At 39.6% G+C, this 17469-nt stretch overlaps 1 non-coding gene across 1 annotated transcript; it reads right to left on the reverse strand.

The window, feature by feature from the left end:
• Nucleotides 1-340: 340 nt before the first annotated feature.
• Nucleotides 341-443, reverse strand: LOC115931545 (U6 spliceosomal RNA). Its single transcript, XR_004068012.1, has one exon. It is a non-coding gene; the product is annotated as a U6 spliceosomal RNA (small nuclear RNA).
• Between the last annotated feature and the right edge of the window lie 17026 nt (nucleotides 444-17469).

Below are 17469 nucleotides of genomic sequence, written 5' to 3' on the forward strand. Positions count from 1 at the left end.
AGTGCTGGAATTACAGGTGTGAGCCACCACGCCTAGCCTGCGCGCCTTTTATTTTTCCCTCAGCACTGGGTGTGTTACTATTTACATCTGAGCTCATTGTTCTATTGATTTGCATATCATTGATTATTATGAGGTTGGATACGTGTTCCATATGTTTGTCAATTAGTTGTTTTTTTTGCATTAATTTACATTCTGTGCCTATTCATCAATTGACTCAGAATTTTTCTTATTTATTTGTATGAATATAAATACAATACTAACCTTTATCTTATTAATTGCACATTCTTACCAATTTTTTTATTTATTTTTAAATTCTGAGTATATTTTTGACAACCAAAACGTTTACTTTTTTAAACAATTTAATTTGTGTGTCATTCTTGCACAGGAGCCATGCTAATCTCTGTATCTTTCAATTATAGTATATGTGCTGCCCAAGTGAGCATTTCTTTTGCTGTTTTTAATGTTTAGAAAGTCCTTCCACTTTCCGGCTAGGCGTAGAGGCTCACGCCTGTAATCCCAGCACTTTGGGAGGCCGAGGCAGGCGGATCACCTGAGGTCAGGAGTTCAAGACCAGCCTGACCAACATGGTGAACCCCATCTCTACTAAAAATACAAAAAATTAGCCAGGTGCGGTGGCGCATGCCTGTAGTCCCAGCGACTCAGGAGGCTGAGGCAAGAGAATCGCTTGAACCCGGGAGGCGGAGCTTGCAGTGAGCCGATATTGCCGCCACTGCCCTCCAGACTGCCGACAGAGCAAGACTCCGTCTCAAAAAAAAAAAAAAAAAAAAAAGTCCTTCCACTTTCCAAAGGCTTAATATATTTTTATTTCTATTTACTTTTGTCCCCGCACTCTCCCACCATGGCTTGGTTTTCCATATTTTATTTTTAATTATAAGTGAATATATTTTGATGTATTGGAGAAGGTGAGAATCTGTTGTACTTTTTCAAATTGCTAAACAATTCTATTAATACCATCTATTAAATAAGATTGTCTTAATGATTCATTATGATACTTTCATTAACAAGGATGAATTATGTGTAACTATATTCCTGCTCTCTTCTATTTCATTGTAAATATATTTATTCTACTAGTATAGTAATATAACTATAGTCATATGGTGTGTTTTGATAGCCCAGAAAATCTAGTCTTCTTTTGTTACTTTTCTTCTTTAAAAAGTTATTTTAACTTGTTATTCTTACATACGAATTTTAGAATAACTTTTCAAGTTCTTCCTCACTGTACCCCCATTCCACTGCCATTTTAACTGAAAATATTTTAAATTATAATTTAATTTGAAAAGAAATATTTATGCTATTCCATCTTCCCAATCAATAATTGGTAACTTTTATTCAAAAAAATTATTTTTATTTCAGACAGGGTCTCACTCTGTCACCCAGGCTGTAGTGCAGTGGCACAATCACTGTTCACCATAGCCTCGAACTCCCAGGCTCAGGTGATCCTCCCACTTCAGCCTCCTGAGTAGCTAGGACCACAGGTGCCTGCTACCACACCCAGCTAATTTTTGTATTCTTTTGTAGAGACAGAATTTTGCTATGTTACTCAGGCTGGTCTCAAACTCCTGGGCTCAAGCAATCTGCCTGCCTCAGTTTCCCAAAGTGCTAGGATTACAGGCATGAGCCACCACACCCAGCCCAAAAATGTTTAAAAATATTTTTTAACAAAATGTTATAGATGTTATCACCTGGACCACACAGATTTTTCACTGAGATTATTTCTGGATATTCAAAAAATCTTGTTGTCATTCTGAAAAGGACTTTTATTTTGATTATTTCACTATTATTGATTATGATATATTTACCATCTCTTACCCAGCCATTTTATTGAACTTATTGTGTCTACAGAATTTTCTCATTTTGAAATTTTTAAGGGTTTATTGATAACTACCATATTTTAATGAAAAACAATATCAATTATAAGATATATAATTATTTTACATACCACCAAAGGAAAGGACACTAACAAGCTATCATTTTTGAGATGTATCTCAATTTCAGGGAGTCTAAAATGTGAAAAAAAAAATCTTAAATTTGACAAAATATCATGTGTGTCTAAATAATGTTTAGACATTTGGTTTGGTTTCTTTCTTACCAGTAATCATACCTCACACCTATTTCAGGTCTCAGTGCTTTAACTTCAGCAGTAGAGACAGACAACAGATATCCTTGTCTTTTGTCAGTTTTCCTCAGAAACAACTCATATTTAAGCATATGTTAAGTTTTGATTTAAAATAAATACTCGCTATCACGTTAAGACTGTCTTTCTACTCACTGACGTATGGACATCAGTTAAATACTAACATCATATCTACTACAACATATGATTTTATTTACCTAATGTTTTTCTTCAACTGTGTAATTTTTTTAGATTTAAATTCCACTAAAAAGGAAGCTTTACACCATTATAGAAGATGGAAAAACATGATCATTTTCTATAAATGGAAGGCAACCATAAAAATAAATAAAATAACACAAAAACAATGTTGTAACATTCTATTACTATTCCTTGCTTAAGGCTTTGAGCTTGGTTGAGTGCCATGACTCATGCCTGTAATCGCAGCACTTTGGGAGACCCTGGTGGGCAGATCACTTGAGGCCAGGAGTTTGAGACCAGCCTGCGCAACATGGCGAAACTCCATCTCTACAAAAAAATATAAAAAATTAGCCAGGCATGGTGGCGAGCACCTGTAGCCCCCGCTACTTGGGAGGCTGAGGTGGGAGGATCACCTAAGCCTGGGAAGTAGACTGCAGTGAGCTGTGATTGCGCCACTGCACTCGAGCCTGAGCAACAGAGTGAGACCCTGTCTCAACAACAACAACAACAAAAAAGGCACTGAGCCTAATGCCAACTGCTCAGTGGAAAAAAAAAAAAAAGGACATTAGGAAGTGTTAGGAAAGTGTTAAGACTGTATACTAGTGCACCAAACTCAAACTTTCTTCGGAAGTAATTAGACTACAAAGATAATTGACATAGAATAATGTTATCACTACAGTTAAAACTATGCTGAGTCCCATCTAAAATTATCTATCCAATCTGCTTTTGAAGCTTCATTAGGAATTTGTTTAATATTTTATCAATTGCTTTTTTGGTATATGTTGAAGTTATTATATAGCTAATGATTGACATATGTATCATATAAAGAAAGTTCCAGGCCAGGCACAGTGGCTCACGCTTGTAATTCCAGCATTTTGGGGGGCCGAGGCCAGCTGATCAACTGAGGCCAGGAGTTTGACACCAGCCTGGCCAACAGGGTGAAACCCTGTCTCTACCAAAAATACAAAAAAATTAGCCAGGTGTGGTGGTATGTGCCTGAATCTCAGCTACCTGGGAGGCTGAGGTAGGAGAATTGTTTGAACCTGGGAGGCAGAGGTTGCAGTGAGCCAAGATTGCGCCACTGTACTCCAGCCTAGGTGACAGAGACTCCATCTTAAAAAGAAAAAAAGAAAGAAAATTTCTAATATTATGTTACAAAGGTAATATTATGTTACCCTCATAGTTCTAGAGATAAATACACACACATTCATCCCAATGTACTGCTACTTTTGAATGGTTTATTTAGGATTTTCCTATTTACAACTGTATCACCAAGGTTTTAGGTATTTTGATATGGTTATTGCAGGAAACAGAAACCAACTTAAGCCAATTTAAGCAACAGCAGAAAGTATAGCTGGGCAACACCAGGGACTAAAACCAGGAGATGAGAGGCTCCGATGAACAAGCATGTTCTTCGAATTTTCAGGCCTAAATGGTTTGCATCTTTTCAAATACGTCTACTTTATTCTTTTCCCCATGTCCTTAAAACCAACTTTTTCTACTTTTCTCTACATATAAGCCAAATACAACTTCAGCATCATACGCATACAGTGAGTTTAACAGAGATTGAGAAGTATCTCTTGTTCCAATCCATATTCTGAAAATTTTATACTATCCTTATTCAAACAATTAGTATATGTATATGATCACACAAATTTAAAAGAGACAATGGGGTATACAATGAAAAGTATTATTATAATTCTTCCTCCATTAATTGTATAATTTTTTGACTTAAAAACGTTATACCATTATGGAAGATGAAAAAACATAATTTTTCATAAATGGAAGGCAGCCGTAAAAATAAATAAAGCCTCCATAAGCCACTTAGTTCCTTTCACAAAAGGAAATGGCTGTTCAGTTTCTTTTATTCTTCCCATAGGTACACAATCATATCCATATATACATATATTTTTTAGACAGGGTCTCACTGTGTTGCCCAGGCTGGAATGCAGTAGGGCGATCATAGCTCACTGCAACTTCAAACTCCTGGGCTCAAGTGATCCGGACTACAGGGGTCCAGCCATCCCACTGAGCTAATTTTTTCTATTTTTTGTAGAGATGGATTCTCACTTGTTGCCCAGGCTAGTCTGGAACTTCTGCACTCAAGCAATCCTCCTGCCTCAGCCTCAAGAGTAGCTGGGATTACAGGCACTTGCCACCACGATGGGCTAATTTTTTTCCATTTTTTGTAGAGAGGGTAAGGTGGGGTCAAGGGAGTCTCACTTTGTTGCCCAAGTTGGTCTTGAACTCCTGGGCTCAAGCGATCCTCCCACCTTGGCCTCCCGAAGTGCTGGGATTACAGGCATGAGTCACTATACCCGCCCTCATTCTTTTTTAAAAAATTTCTTCTTAATTGTTGTTTTTGCTTTCTATAATTTGCTCTATAACCTTGACCTTATTTTCCTCTTGCTTCTGCAATGGTTTGGATTTCGGATTAAAAAATTCTTGTTAGTTTACTAATAATTACCTTGAAACATAAGCAATGTTGACCACACATTTCTCTGATCATAAATTTAAAAATAAAACGATAACTTTCTAACTTTCTATTTGGATGAGAAACTTGGCACATTTGCTGCCTCAAATTTTATCTTTCTCTCTTTTAAAAACACTATAACCTTTTTTTCCAAGTTTTACAATACTAATTCAGATTTGTACCTAAACTATGATTAATGTTTAGATTTCTTTCTGTATGTTTAATTCCCATGTTTATTTCTAGTCCTAGAGAATCTGTTTTCTTGAGTTTTAATTTTGACTCATTTTGGGCAACCTAAAGTAAAACTTTAAATAATTTTAAAATGAAAAATACTTAGGTGAAATCTTGCGTGGGTAAGAATGCCTATTGTCTTCACATCAGTGACAACATGGGTAGATAGAGTTTTCTCAAAATTCATTACATTTGCTCCATTTTCTTTTTTAGACTCAGTGCCACTGAGAAAAAGTTAAAAAACAATCTGCACTTTGCTACTTTATAGGCAATGTTTTCCAGCTTAGCTCTCATAAGATTCTTTGTGTATTTCTGAAATTCAAAAACTTGACTGGTATAATCCCAGAGGTGCATCTCCCCTAATGTTTTTCTAAAAGAGAGAACTCTTTGACTCGGTTTTTTCTCCTCAGTAAAATTTTCTTCTCATATATTAGTTTATTGATTATGCCCCATTTATTTTGTTTTCTTCTTTTGGAACATCAATTATCAATACTCACGGTCTTATCTCTGTCCTCATCTGTTTTTATTTTTCTTTCTTTCTTTTATTCTGCATTCTGGGAAGACTTCCAAGTTTGTCTTCTGAAACACAAATTTAATTTTCTGCACTGAGAAATTATTTTTACCTATTAGTAAATCTCTAGTACTTCATGATTTGATCTGCAAGTCTGCTATAAACTGTTCCCAAAATGGATGTTGAGTCACTGCATTTTAATTTTTATTTAAAAAAATTTTTTTAGAGACAGAGTCTCATGTTGTCATCTAGGTTGGAGTGCAGTGGTGTGATGATAGCTCACTGCAGCCTCAAATTCCTGGGCTCTAACAATCTTCCCACCTCAACCTCTGGAGTAGCAGGGATTACAGGCACACACCACCATACCTGGCTAATTATTTTTGGGTTTTTTTTGAATTTTTTGTAGAGACAAGATCTTGCTATGTTGCCCAGGCTGGTCTCAAATTCCTGACCTCAAGTGATCCTCCTGCTGCAGCCTCTCACAGAATTACTGCCTTTTAAATTTTTGATTTCCTTGAAAGCTTTTATAGCCTGTTTTTTTGTTTGTTTTGGTTTGTTTGTTTTGAATCTCAATCTGTTTTCATCTCATTTTAGACTGCTTTTTTTTTTTTTTTTTTTTTTTTTTGAGACGGAGTCTCACTCTGTCACCTAGATTGGAGTGCAGTGGTGCAATCTGGGCTCCCTGCAACCTCCGCCTCCTGGGTTCAAGCAATTATCCTGCCTCGTCCTCCTGAGTAGCTGGGACTACAGGCAAACGCCACCATGCCCGGTTAATTTTTGTATTTTTAGTAGAGACAGGGTTTCACCATGTTGGCCAGGATGGTCTCGATCTGCTGACCTCGTGATCCCCCCGCCTTGGCCTCGCAAAGTGCTGGGATTACAGGCATGAGCCACTGCACCTGGCCTAGACTTCTCTCTCTTTTTAATAGCCTGTTTGTATTTCATAGGTGCAGATATAATATATACAATTAGATATAATATCTGATATAATATATATAATACACTGTATATAATATATACAAATATAATGTATATTTAGTAAAACATACAAATTGAGTACACAACTCAATGGACTTTTACATATGTATACACCTGGGTGAACACTACCCCAGTCAAGATATAGGACACTTTCTTTTTTTGAGACAGAGCCTCGCTCTGTCGCCCAGGCTGGAGTGCAGTGGTGCAATCTCGGCTCACTGCAACCTCTGCCTCCCGGGTTCATGCCATTCTCCTGCCTCAGCCTCCTGAGTGGCTGGGACTACAGGCGCCCACCACCACGCCCGGCTAATTTTTTTGTATTTTTAGTAGAGACGGTTTCACTGTGTTAGCCAGGATGGTCTCAAGCTCCTGACTTCGTGATCCACCCGCCTCAGCCTCCCGAAGAGCTCAGATTACAGGTGTGAACCACCTCGCCCGGCCAGGACACTTTCAATACTCCCAAATATTTCCTCACTTTCCCTTCCCACAAACCTTACCCACCAAAAGTAATCAATATTCTGATTTCTATCACCATAGATTCGTTCTACCTGGTTTTAAACTTCATGGAAATGAAATAATACAGTATGTACTTTTTTGTGACTTCTTTGGTTTTTCATAGTTTTTTTTTTGCATTTTTTATTGTGGTAAAATGTACTTAACATAAAATATGCCATTTTAACTATTTTTCAGTGTACAATTCAGAGGCATTAAATACATTTACATTGTTGTACAACCATCATCACCATTCATCTCCAGAACTTTTCCATCTGTCCAAACTGAAGCTCTATTCCTGTTAAACAACAACTCCCCAATTCTTCTCTCCCCGCAACCCTTAACAACTACTATTCTACTTTCTGTCTATGAATTTAACTATTTTAGGCAGCTCATATAAGTGCAGTCATACAATATGTGTCCTTTTGTGGCTGGCTTATTTCACTTAGCATAGTGTCTTCATGTTTCACCTACAATGGAGCATATATAAGAATTTCATTCCTTTTTAAAGGCTGAATAATATTCCATTATGTGTATATAGTACATTTTGTGTACCCATTCACCTGTCAATCAACATACAGGTTTTGTTTTAAAATAAACAATCTTTCTAAAATTTCTTCCTCTGCCTGTAGAAAATCAGTATTAGATGAAGACTTTTCTGAGTTCCTAGGAGAGCTGTCTTATACTAAGATCTTTTTTCCTTAGGCTCCACTATTTTTCCATTATTTTCTCATCTTCGAATTGGAGGGAAAATATCTAGGCCCAGAGTTTGGAAACAGATAAGGTACAGAGTTTTGCTATTTAGTACATCTAACTTATGTACTGGCCAAGTGCAGTGTCCTATGCCTGTAATCCTAGCACTTTGGGAGGCTGAGGCAGGTGGATTGCCTGAGCTCAGGAGTTTGACACCAGCCTGGGGAACATGGCAAAACCCCATCTCTACTAAAAAATAAAAAATAAAATAAAAAATTAGCTGGGTGTGGTGGCGCACACCTGTAGTCCCAGCTACTCGGGAAGCTAAGGCGTGAGAATCACTTGAACCCAGGAGGCAGAGGTTGCAGTGAGCTGAGGTCGTGCCACTTCACTGCAGCCTAGGGTGACATAGCAAGACTCTGTCTCAAAAATAATAATAATAATAATAATAATAACTTAGGTACTGATGGACGCTTCTCTAATACTTCGTGATTTGCCATGCAAAGCCAGTTTTTATTGCTTAACGAGCATTTATCTTGTGTCATTTTTTTGAAATGAAATAGTCTCTTCCTAATTCTATATTAGGAAGAGGATGTTTAACCTAGAGAAGTGTAGAAGTTTAAGCATATTTATCCTTTAATGCCATTGAGTGGTGAATGAAAACTCTAACTCTTCCCCAGATTGCACCACCTTTATGGTTCCTCTACATTTACCCCACCTGAAATTTTTTACTTTTGAGAGGACTTCGTATCTCAAGATCTCCATTCTCTTTATCCTAGCCTATTATGCACTGGGAATTGTAGAACCTGAATTGGCTGAAAGGGGCTGTTAATGACAGGATGGGACACTCTGACCATTCAGAAATCAGTTTTCACACGGTGAAAGCCATGGCTGCCTAGCCTTCTCATTAACGAAGCTCTGTGTTCCCAAACTCTGGGCACTCAGGGGAAGTGAGGGGAGATATGAAACAGAATTATTTTTACCTATTTTCCAGCTGTGTTTTCCTAATTCAAAAGATGCTATATGAGGCCAGGCATGGTGGATCATGCCTGTAATTCCAGCACTTTGGGAGGCCGAGGTGGGTGGATTGCTTAAGCTCAGGAGATCGAGCCTGGGCAACGTGGCAAAACCCTTTGTCTACAAAAAAGACAACAACAAAAAAAATTAGCTGGGTGCACTGACACATGCCTGTGGTCCCAGCTACTCAGGAGGCTGAGATGGGAGGATCGCTTGAACCTGGGAGGTCAAGGCTGCAGTGAGCTATGATTATGCCACTGCACTCCAACCTGGGTAACACAGCAAGACCCTGTATCAAAAAACAAAAACAGAAAAACAAACAGAAAAAAAAAAAAGGTGCTGTGTGCATCACTATGCACTTCCGTTTCTTAATTTGGCTCTACTAAGAGTTTAATAATAGAAATACTTCTAGGTTTCTCCTCTATGTTTGACTTTTATCTTTTGTTTCACAGGTTGTTGTGTGTCGTGCATTTTCATTTTTTGGTACTACTTTGTGAGAATTTATCGGAAGCTTGGGATAACTATTAGGTGTAATTAATACTCAGCCACCACCCTAGCCCTAACAGATGGGTCCAAGATTGTTTAACTTTATATAACCTGTGTGTTATAAGATAACCAAGGAAGAGTCTCTTCTTCCACTAGCCTGATACCTTAAATGCAAGTATTCAATTTCTTTGTGTTGTAAAGAATTTACCATTCTCAGGAGTTTCTTATAAAAAGCAAATACTCTCCAAAAAGGTAAAATTAGTATCATCTTGGTTAGATAGCTTTAGGTCATCAAGCAGAACTGGTTTACTCTGGTAGTAAGGGAGTGATACACAGAAGCCAATGACAGCTAATGTTGCATTTTCCAGCATACAGACAAGTGCTTTAAGTGCAAGGGAACAGAAACATGTTGTCTGCTCTAAACCTCCCCTAGTGTCCCAGGCAATCCCTGAAGAGTTGTCACTACTTCCTATCTAGTGTGTCAGATGTTTTACAAGCATCAGAGAAGAAGAACTGGAAAGCAACATCATATACTGCTACTGCTGATCAATCCAATCCCAGGCTCTTTACTGTAAACTGGTGGTTTTCTATGATTTGTCATGTTTTGTTTACCACTGTAAATCGTGTTATGACATCTTGCAGTCCAATATGAAAAAGAGATCAAAGTGGGCTGCTCTAATTGAAGCAGGCACTAATAACACAAGTCCACCCACACACCACTGCTTTTGGCCCTGAAACTGCTCTGTGGAATGCCTAGAGCTTTGAGTAGCAAACTGTCTAAACGATGATCCTAGACATCATTGGAGGGTGTTTGTGCAAGGCTACCCACTAAAGAAGAGTATGAGAAAAGACATCAAGATCTCAACATAACTGGAATGTTTGAGTTCTGACTTCAGTCAGTTGTTTTAAGAATACACTTGATGAATATTGTCTATACTTAGCACTCTTACCCCCTCCTACCCTAGGCAACTATTGAGGGAGTGCCACTGGACTATGTGATCTTCAAGACTTCATCCTTCCATTATATGAATTTCATACATCCTTACAAATATCCTCAAAAAAATTTTTTTTCTTTTTCGAAACAGGGTCTGACTTTGTAACCCAGGCTGGAGAGCAGTGGTGCAATCTCAACTCACTGTGACCTCCACCTCCTGGGCTCAAGCCATCCTCCTGCCTAAGCCTCCCAAGCAACTGGGACCATAGGCACACACCACCATACCCGGCTAATGATTTTTTTTTTTCTTTCTGTAGAGATGGGTTTACACCATATTGCCCAGGCTGGTCTCGAACTCCTGAGCTCAGACAATCCGCGTGCCCCAGCCTTCCAAAGTGCTGGGATTACAGGCATGAACCATCAGGCCCTGTCAAAATTTTTTCTTACATCAAATATCAGGATGTGACTTCCTATTCGGATCAAAATGGAGCACATCCACTATGACCTATATCTTCTGCTGATTAAAAACTCTGGACAAAATTTAAAAAAAAATCTGAGGACTCTTGAAAGTAAAACAGGCAAACAGTGATGTGGAGTCAAAACTTGAAGAAGCAATACATATGAGAATGACTTCTCATTTTTCCCCCTTTTCTCCTGTGGCTGTGCCCCAAGGGCAGGCCTCAAGTGCAGAACTTCTTAGTAGCAGTGATCCAGGCAATTAAAACTTTTAAAAGAAACCTTATTTTTCTGCACAGAAGAACTGGAAAAAGGGATCTCCATGGGACAGAGTGTAGAAGGAATCCTGGAGAGAAGTGTACTGGAGAACAGGATGTCTTAATAATATATAAGAAACTATACAAATCCATGTTTACCTTTGAGGTGCATATGCATGGGACTAGACCTAAGACAACATAGCAAAGGTTTGAGAATTGAACTAATACGTAAACCACCACCCAAGTCTCAGACTAACTTCTTAGAAGTATGTGTGTTGAACAGACCCAAAGCAGCATTCACTACATTTTGAAAACTGAACTGAGATTGGAACACTGCCCACAGCAAGTGATTTTTAAAACATGCAGTCTGAAGCTTACTGGAGTGATTGCCTGCTAAAATGATAAAGTAATAATAACATTCCCTAGAGAATTTTGATAGGACTCATATCCACACAATTTGATATTCGAAAAGTCCAGAATACAATTCAAACTTACTCAGCAAAGAACCAGAAAAATGTGACCAGTTCTTTTTTTTTTTTTCCCGAGACAGAGTCTCGCTCTGTCACGCAGGCTGGAGTGCAGTGCAGCAATCGAGGCTCACTGCAAGCTCCGCCTCCCGGGTTCACGCCATTCTCCTGCCTCAGCCTCAGCAGTACCTGGGACTACAGGCGCCTGCCACCATGTCGTGTCCGGAATTGGTGGATTCTTGCTCTCACTGACTTCAAGAATGAAGCCGCAGACCCTCCTGGTGAGTGTTACAGTTCTTAAAGGCAGCATGTCTGGAGTTTGTTCTTTCTGATGTGTTCAGAGTTTCTTCCTTCTGGGTGGGTTCGTGGTCTCGCTGGCTCAGGGATGAAGCCACACACCTTCACCATGAGTGTTACAGCTCTTAAGGCATCGGGTCTGGAGTTGTTCATTCCTCCCCGTGGGTTCGTGGTCTCGCTGATTTTAGGAGTGAAGCTGCAGACCTCGCAGTGAGTGTTACAGCTCATAAAGGCAGTGTGGACCCAGAGAATGAGCAGTAGCAACATTTATCACAAAAAGCAAAAGAACAAAGCTACCACAGTGCAGAAGGACACGTGACCAGGTTTCTACTGCTGGCTTGGGCAGCCTGCTTTTATTGTCTTATCTGGCCCCACCCACATCCTGCTGATTGGTCAATTTTACAGAGAGCCGATTGGTCTGTTTTACAGAGAGCTGATTGGTCCATTTTGACAAGGTGCTGATTGGTGCGTTTAGAATCCCTTAGCTAGACATAAAGGTTCTCCAAGTCCCCACCAGATCAGCTAGACACAGAGCACCCACAGATTGGTACATTTACAAACCTTGAGCTAGACGCAGGGTGCTGATTGGTGCATTTACAAACCTTGCGCTAGATACAGAGTGCCGATTGGTGTATTCACAATCCCTTAGCTAGACATAAAGATTCTCCAAGTGTCCACCAGATTAGCTAGATACAGAGTGCCATTGATGCATCCACAAACCCGGAGCTAGGCACAGTGTGCTGATTGGTGTGTTGACAATCCCTTAGCTAGACATAAAGGTTCTCCAAGTCCCCACTAGACTCAAGAGCCCAGCTGGCTTCACCCAGTGGATCCCTCACGGGGCCGCAGGTGGAGCTGCCTGCCAGTCCTGGGCCGTGCGCAGGCAGTCCTCAGCCCTTGGGCGGTGGATGGGATCGGGCGCTGTGGAGCAGGGAGTGGCGCTTGCTCAGGGAGGCTCCGGCAGTGCAGGAGCCCAGATCCCGAGCCCTGCCCCGTGGGGAGGCAGCTAAGGCCCGGCGAGAAATCGAGTGCAGGCACTGCTGGGGGACCCAGTGCACCCTCGGCAGCTGCTGGCCCTACTGCCCAGGGCCGCTCCGAGTGCAGGGCCTGCCAAGCCCACGCCCATCCGGAACTCTAGCTGGCCTGCAAGCACCGCGCGCAGCCCGGGTTCCCACCCGCGCCTCCTGGCAAGCTGAGGGAGCCGGCTCCGGCCTCAACCAGCCCAGAGGGGGGCCCCCACAGCGCAGTGGCAGGCTGAAGGGCTCCTGGAGCATGGCCAGAGCAGTCTCGGAGGCCGAGGAGGTGCCAAGAGTGAGTGAGGGCTGCCAGCACGCTGTCCCCTCTCAATGCCAGGCTAATTTTTTGTATTTTTAGTAGAGACGGGGTTTCACCGTCTTAGCCAGGATGGTCTCGATATCCTGACCTCGTGATCCGCCCGCCTCGGCCTCCCAAAGTGCTGGGATTACAGGCGTGAGTCACCGTGCCCGGCCGTGACCAGTTCTTAAGAGAACAATTAGCAAAGGTCAACCCCAAGATGACACACCTGGTGACATTATCAGATAAAGACTTTAAAATAGGTACTATAAGCTTCATGAGGTAAAGGAAAACACATGTTAAGTAAAGTAAGTGGAAAGATCATTAAGAAAGAAAATAGAAAATTTAGTATTGAAACATACAATATCTGAAATTTAAAATTTACTGGATGGGGCCGGGTATGGTGGCTCACACCTGTAATCCCGGCTCTTTGGGAGGCTGAGGCAGGCGTATGTATCACTTGAGGTCAGGAGTTCAAGACCAGCCTGGGCAACATGGTCTCTACCAAAAATACAAAAAATTAGCTAGGCATGGTGACACGTAACTGTGGTCCCAGCTACTCAGGTGGCTGAGGTGGGAAGATCACTTGAGCCTGGGAGGTGGAAGTTGCAGTGAGTCAAGATTGTGCCACTGCATTCCAGCCTGGGTAATAGAGTGAGAACCTGTCTCAAAATAAATACATACGTAAAATAAAATTTACTGGATGGGTTCAATAGCAGAATGAAGATGACGGAGAAAAGAGTAAGTGAACCTAAAGACAGATTAATAGAAGTTATCCAATTTGAAGAACAAAGAGAAAAAAGATCGGAAAAAAACTGAATAGAACTTCAGGGACTCATGGGACTATATCAAAAGTCTAACACTGATAACACTGGAGTCCTATAAAGATATTGGTATGGAAAAAAACATTTGAAGATAATGACTGAAAACTTCCCAAACTTGGAGAAAAAGACATCAACTTGCAGATTTAAGAAGTTCAGCGAACCCAAAATAGAATAAACTCAGAGAAAAGCGCAGCCAAACACATTATAATCAAACTACTAAACACTAAATGTAATGAAAAAAATCTTAAAAGCAGCTAAGGAAAAATGACACATTATATACAGGAGAACAATGACGTTAACAATGATGTTGGACTTCTCATCAGAAACCACAGAGGCCAGAAGACAGTGGAATAACATCTGTAAAATTATGACAAAACTGTCAAGCCAGCATTCCACATCCAGCAAAAATATCCTCAGGCATGAAGGAGAAACAAAGATATTCTCGGATGAAGGAAAACTAAGAAAACTCATAGCTAGCTAAAAGAAATGTGCAAGGAAGTTCTTCAGACTGAAGCAAAATAATACTAGCTGAAACCTGGAACTTTAGGAATGAATGAAGAACAACAAGAATAGTAAATAGCTGGGTAAATCTAAAAGATTGTTTGCCTTTTTCTTCCTATTTAGTTCTTTAAAATATGTATAATTTTTTGTTGTTGTTTTTTGTTTTTTGTTGTTTGTTATTGTTGTTGTTTGAGACGGAGTCTCACTCTTGTCACCCAGGCTGGAGCGTAGTGGCGCGATCTCAGCTCACTGCAACCTTGGTTCAAGCGATTCTCCTGCCACAGCCTCCCATGTAGCTGGGATTACAGGCACGCGCCACCATGCCCAGCTAATTTTGTATTATTAGTAGAGACGTGGTTTCACCATGTTGGCCAGGATGGTCTCAATCTCTTGACCTCGTGTTCCACCCACCTTAGCCTCCCAAAGTGCTGGGATTACAGACATGAGCCACTGCGCCTGGCCTAAAATATGTATAATTGTTGAAAGAAAAAAAAATTATTGAAAGAAAAATTTAACATTGTCCTATGGGGTTTTTAATGCTTCTGTAGATTTAATATATATGACAACTATAACATAAAGGAAGGAAGTTAAAGGACCTTTATGGTTGTAAGGTATCAGCATATTACTTAAATAGTAAAACATTGCTCTAAGTAGACCCAGAAATGTTAAGTATTTCTATTGTACTACTTAGAGCAGTCATTCTTAATTGGGGTCGAGAGGACATTTTTGATTGCCATAACTGGAGAAAGGCGTGTGACTGGCATCTAGTGGGTAGAGGTCAGAAATGTTGCTAAACATTTTACATTGCACAATGCAGAACAAAGATTTATCTGGTCCAAAACAAAGAATTATCTGTTTCAAAATATCAATAGTGTTAAGAGTGAGGAATCTTGCTCCAGAACAACCAGAAAGAGCGAGAGTGAGAGAGAACCAAAAAGCAACAGATAAAATAGAGTAGAATACTGAAACTATCCACACAGTCCAAAAGAAGGCAGAAAGGGAAAGAGAAAATAGGGAAACAAAAAAGCAGACAGGACAAACAAAAAATACATAATAAAATGATATAACTAAATCTAAACATCCCAATAATTACATTAAATATAAATGATCTAAACACACCAATTAAAAGATAAATTTATTATATTGGCTTAAAAAATCTATGTGCTGTCCTCAGGAGAGCCAGTTTAATTATTAAGACTTAGATAGGTAAAAAGTAAAAAGGTAGAAAAAGATATACCATGCAAACAATAATCAAAAGGAATTTGGAGAAGACATAATAATCCTAAATGGGTACACATCTAATAACAAGGTTTTAAGATACATGAAGGACAAAAACAAATCTTAACAAATTTACATAAGTTGAAACCACACAAAGCATTTTAACTGACCATAATAAAATTATGTTAGAAATCAACAACAGAAATATAATTCCATTTTGTTTTTGCATATGGATGTCAAATTATTGGATTGCCAGTTGCTAAAAACTGTCCTTTCACCATTTAATTTCTTTGGCAACTTTATTGAAAATCAATTAAGCAATTTTGTGTGAGTCTATTTCTGGACTCTCTATTCTATTCAGTTGATCTATATGTTTGTCTTTTACCAATACTATGCTGTCTTGATTACTCTAGATTTATAAAAGCCTTGAAATCAAGAAGTGTGACTGCTGCAGCTTTGTTTGTATTTTTCAAAATTGTTTTGGCTATTATAGGTCCTTTGCTTATCCATATACATTCTATTTATTATTTTGTTTTATTTTTAAATTACATTAAATTTTATTTATTTTTAGAGATGGGAGTCTTGCTATGTTACCTAGCCTGAAGTTCAGTGGCTATTCATAGGCATGATCACAGCGCACTACAGCCTCAAACGCCTGTGCTTAGCAATCCTCCTGCCTCAGCCTCCTGAGTAGCTGAAACTACTGTGTGCCCCACACCCAGCCATGTAAATGGTAAAATCAACCTGCTGATTGCTACAAAATACCCTAATGGGATTTTGATTGAGATTACATTAAATCTATAAATCAATTTGGGAAGAACTTACATCCTAATAATATTGAGTCTTCTAATCCATAAACACCATATAATTTCCATTTACTTAAGTCTTCTTTTATTTGTTTGTTTGTTGGTTGGTTTTTGAGACAGAGTTTCGCTCTTGTTGCCCAGGCTGGAGTACAATGGCACAATCTTGGCTCACTGCAACCTCCACCTCCCAGGTTCAAACGATTCTCCTGCCTCAGACTCCCGAGTAGCTGGGATTACAGCCATGCGCCACCATGCCCGTCTAATTTTGTATTTTTAGTAGAGATGAGGTTTCTCCACGTTGGTCAGGCTGGTCTCGAACTCCCGATCTCGGGTGATCCGCCTGCCTCAGCCTCCCAAAGTACTGGGATTACAGGCGTGAGCCACTGCACTCAGCCTACCTTCTTTTATTTCTTACATTAATAATTTGGAATTTCTAGCACATATTTTGTTAGATTATACACAAATATTTCATATTTTTACATTTTTTATATATATTATTCTCTTCAAATTTCAATATATAATAGTTGTTCCTAGTTTATAGAGGTACAATTGGTGTTTGTATGTTGACGTTAAATCCTTTAATTTTTACAAGTGATGGGTTTTGGAGTTTATAAAATAAAATAAAAAAAAGAGAGTTGTGATTTTCCTAAATTCACTTATTCATTCCACTAGATTTTTTTTTCTTTTTTTTTTTAGTATTTATTGATCAGTCTTGGGCGTTTCTCAGAGAGGGGGATGTGGCAGGGTCATAGGATAATAGTGGAGAGAAGGTCAGCAGATAAACACGAGAACAAAGGTCTCTGGTTTTCGTAGGCAGAGGTCCCTGCGGCCTTCTTCGGCCCTGTTTGTGTCCCTGGGTACTTGAGATTAGGGAATGGTGATGACTCTTAATGAGCACGCTGCCTTCAAGCATCTGTTTAACAAAGCACATCTTGCACCACCCTTAATCCATTTAACCCTGAGTTGACACAGCACATGTTTCAGAGAGCACAGGGTTGGGGGTAAGGTTATAGATTAACAGCATCCCAAGGCAGAAGAATTTTTCTTAGTACAGAACAAAATGGTGTCTCCTATGTCTACTTCTTTCTACACAGACACAGTAACAATCTGATCTCTCTTTCTTTTCCCCACATTTCCCCCTTTTCTTTTCGACAAAACTGCCGTCGTCATCATGGCCAGTTC

This window comes from Gorilla gorilla, chromosome 17 (assembly GCF_029281585.2).
Source record: "Gorilla gorilla gorilla isolate KB3781 chromosome 17, NHGRI_mGorGor1-v2.1_pri, whole genome shotgun sequence".
NCBI lineage: Eukaryota > Metazoa > Chordata > Mammalia > Primates > Hominidae > Gorilla > Gorilla gorilla.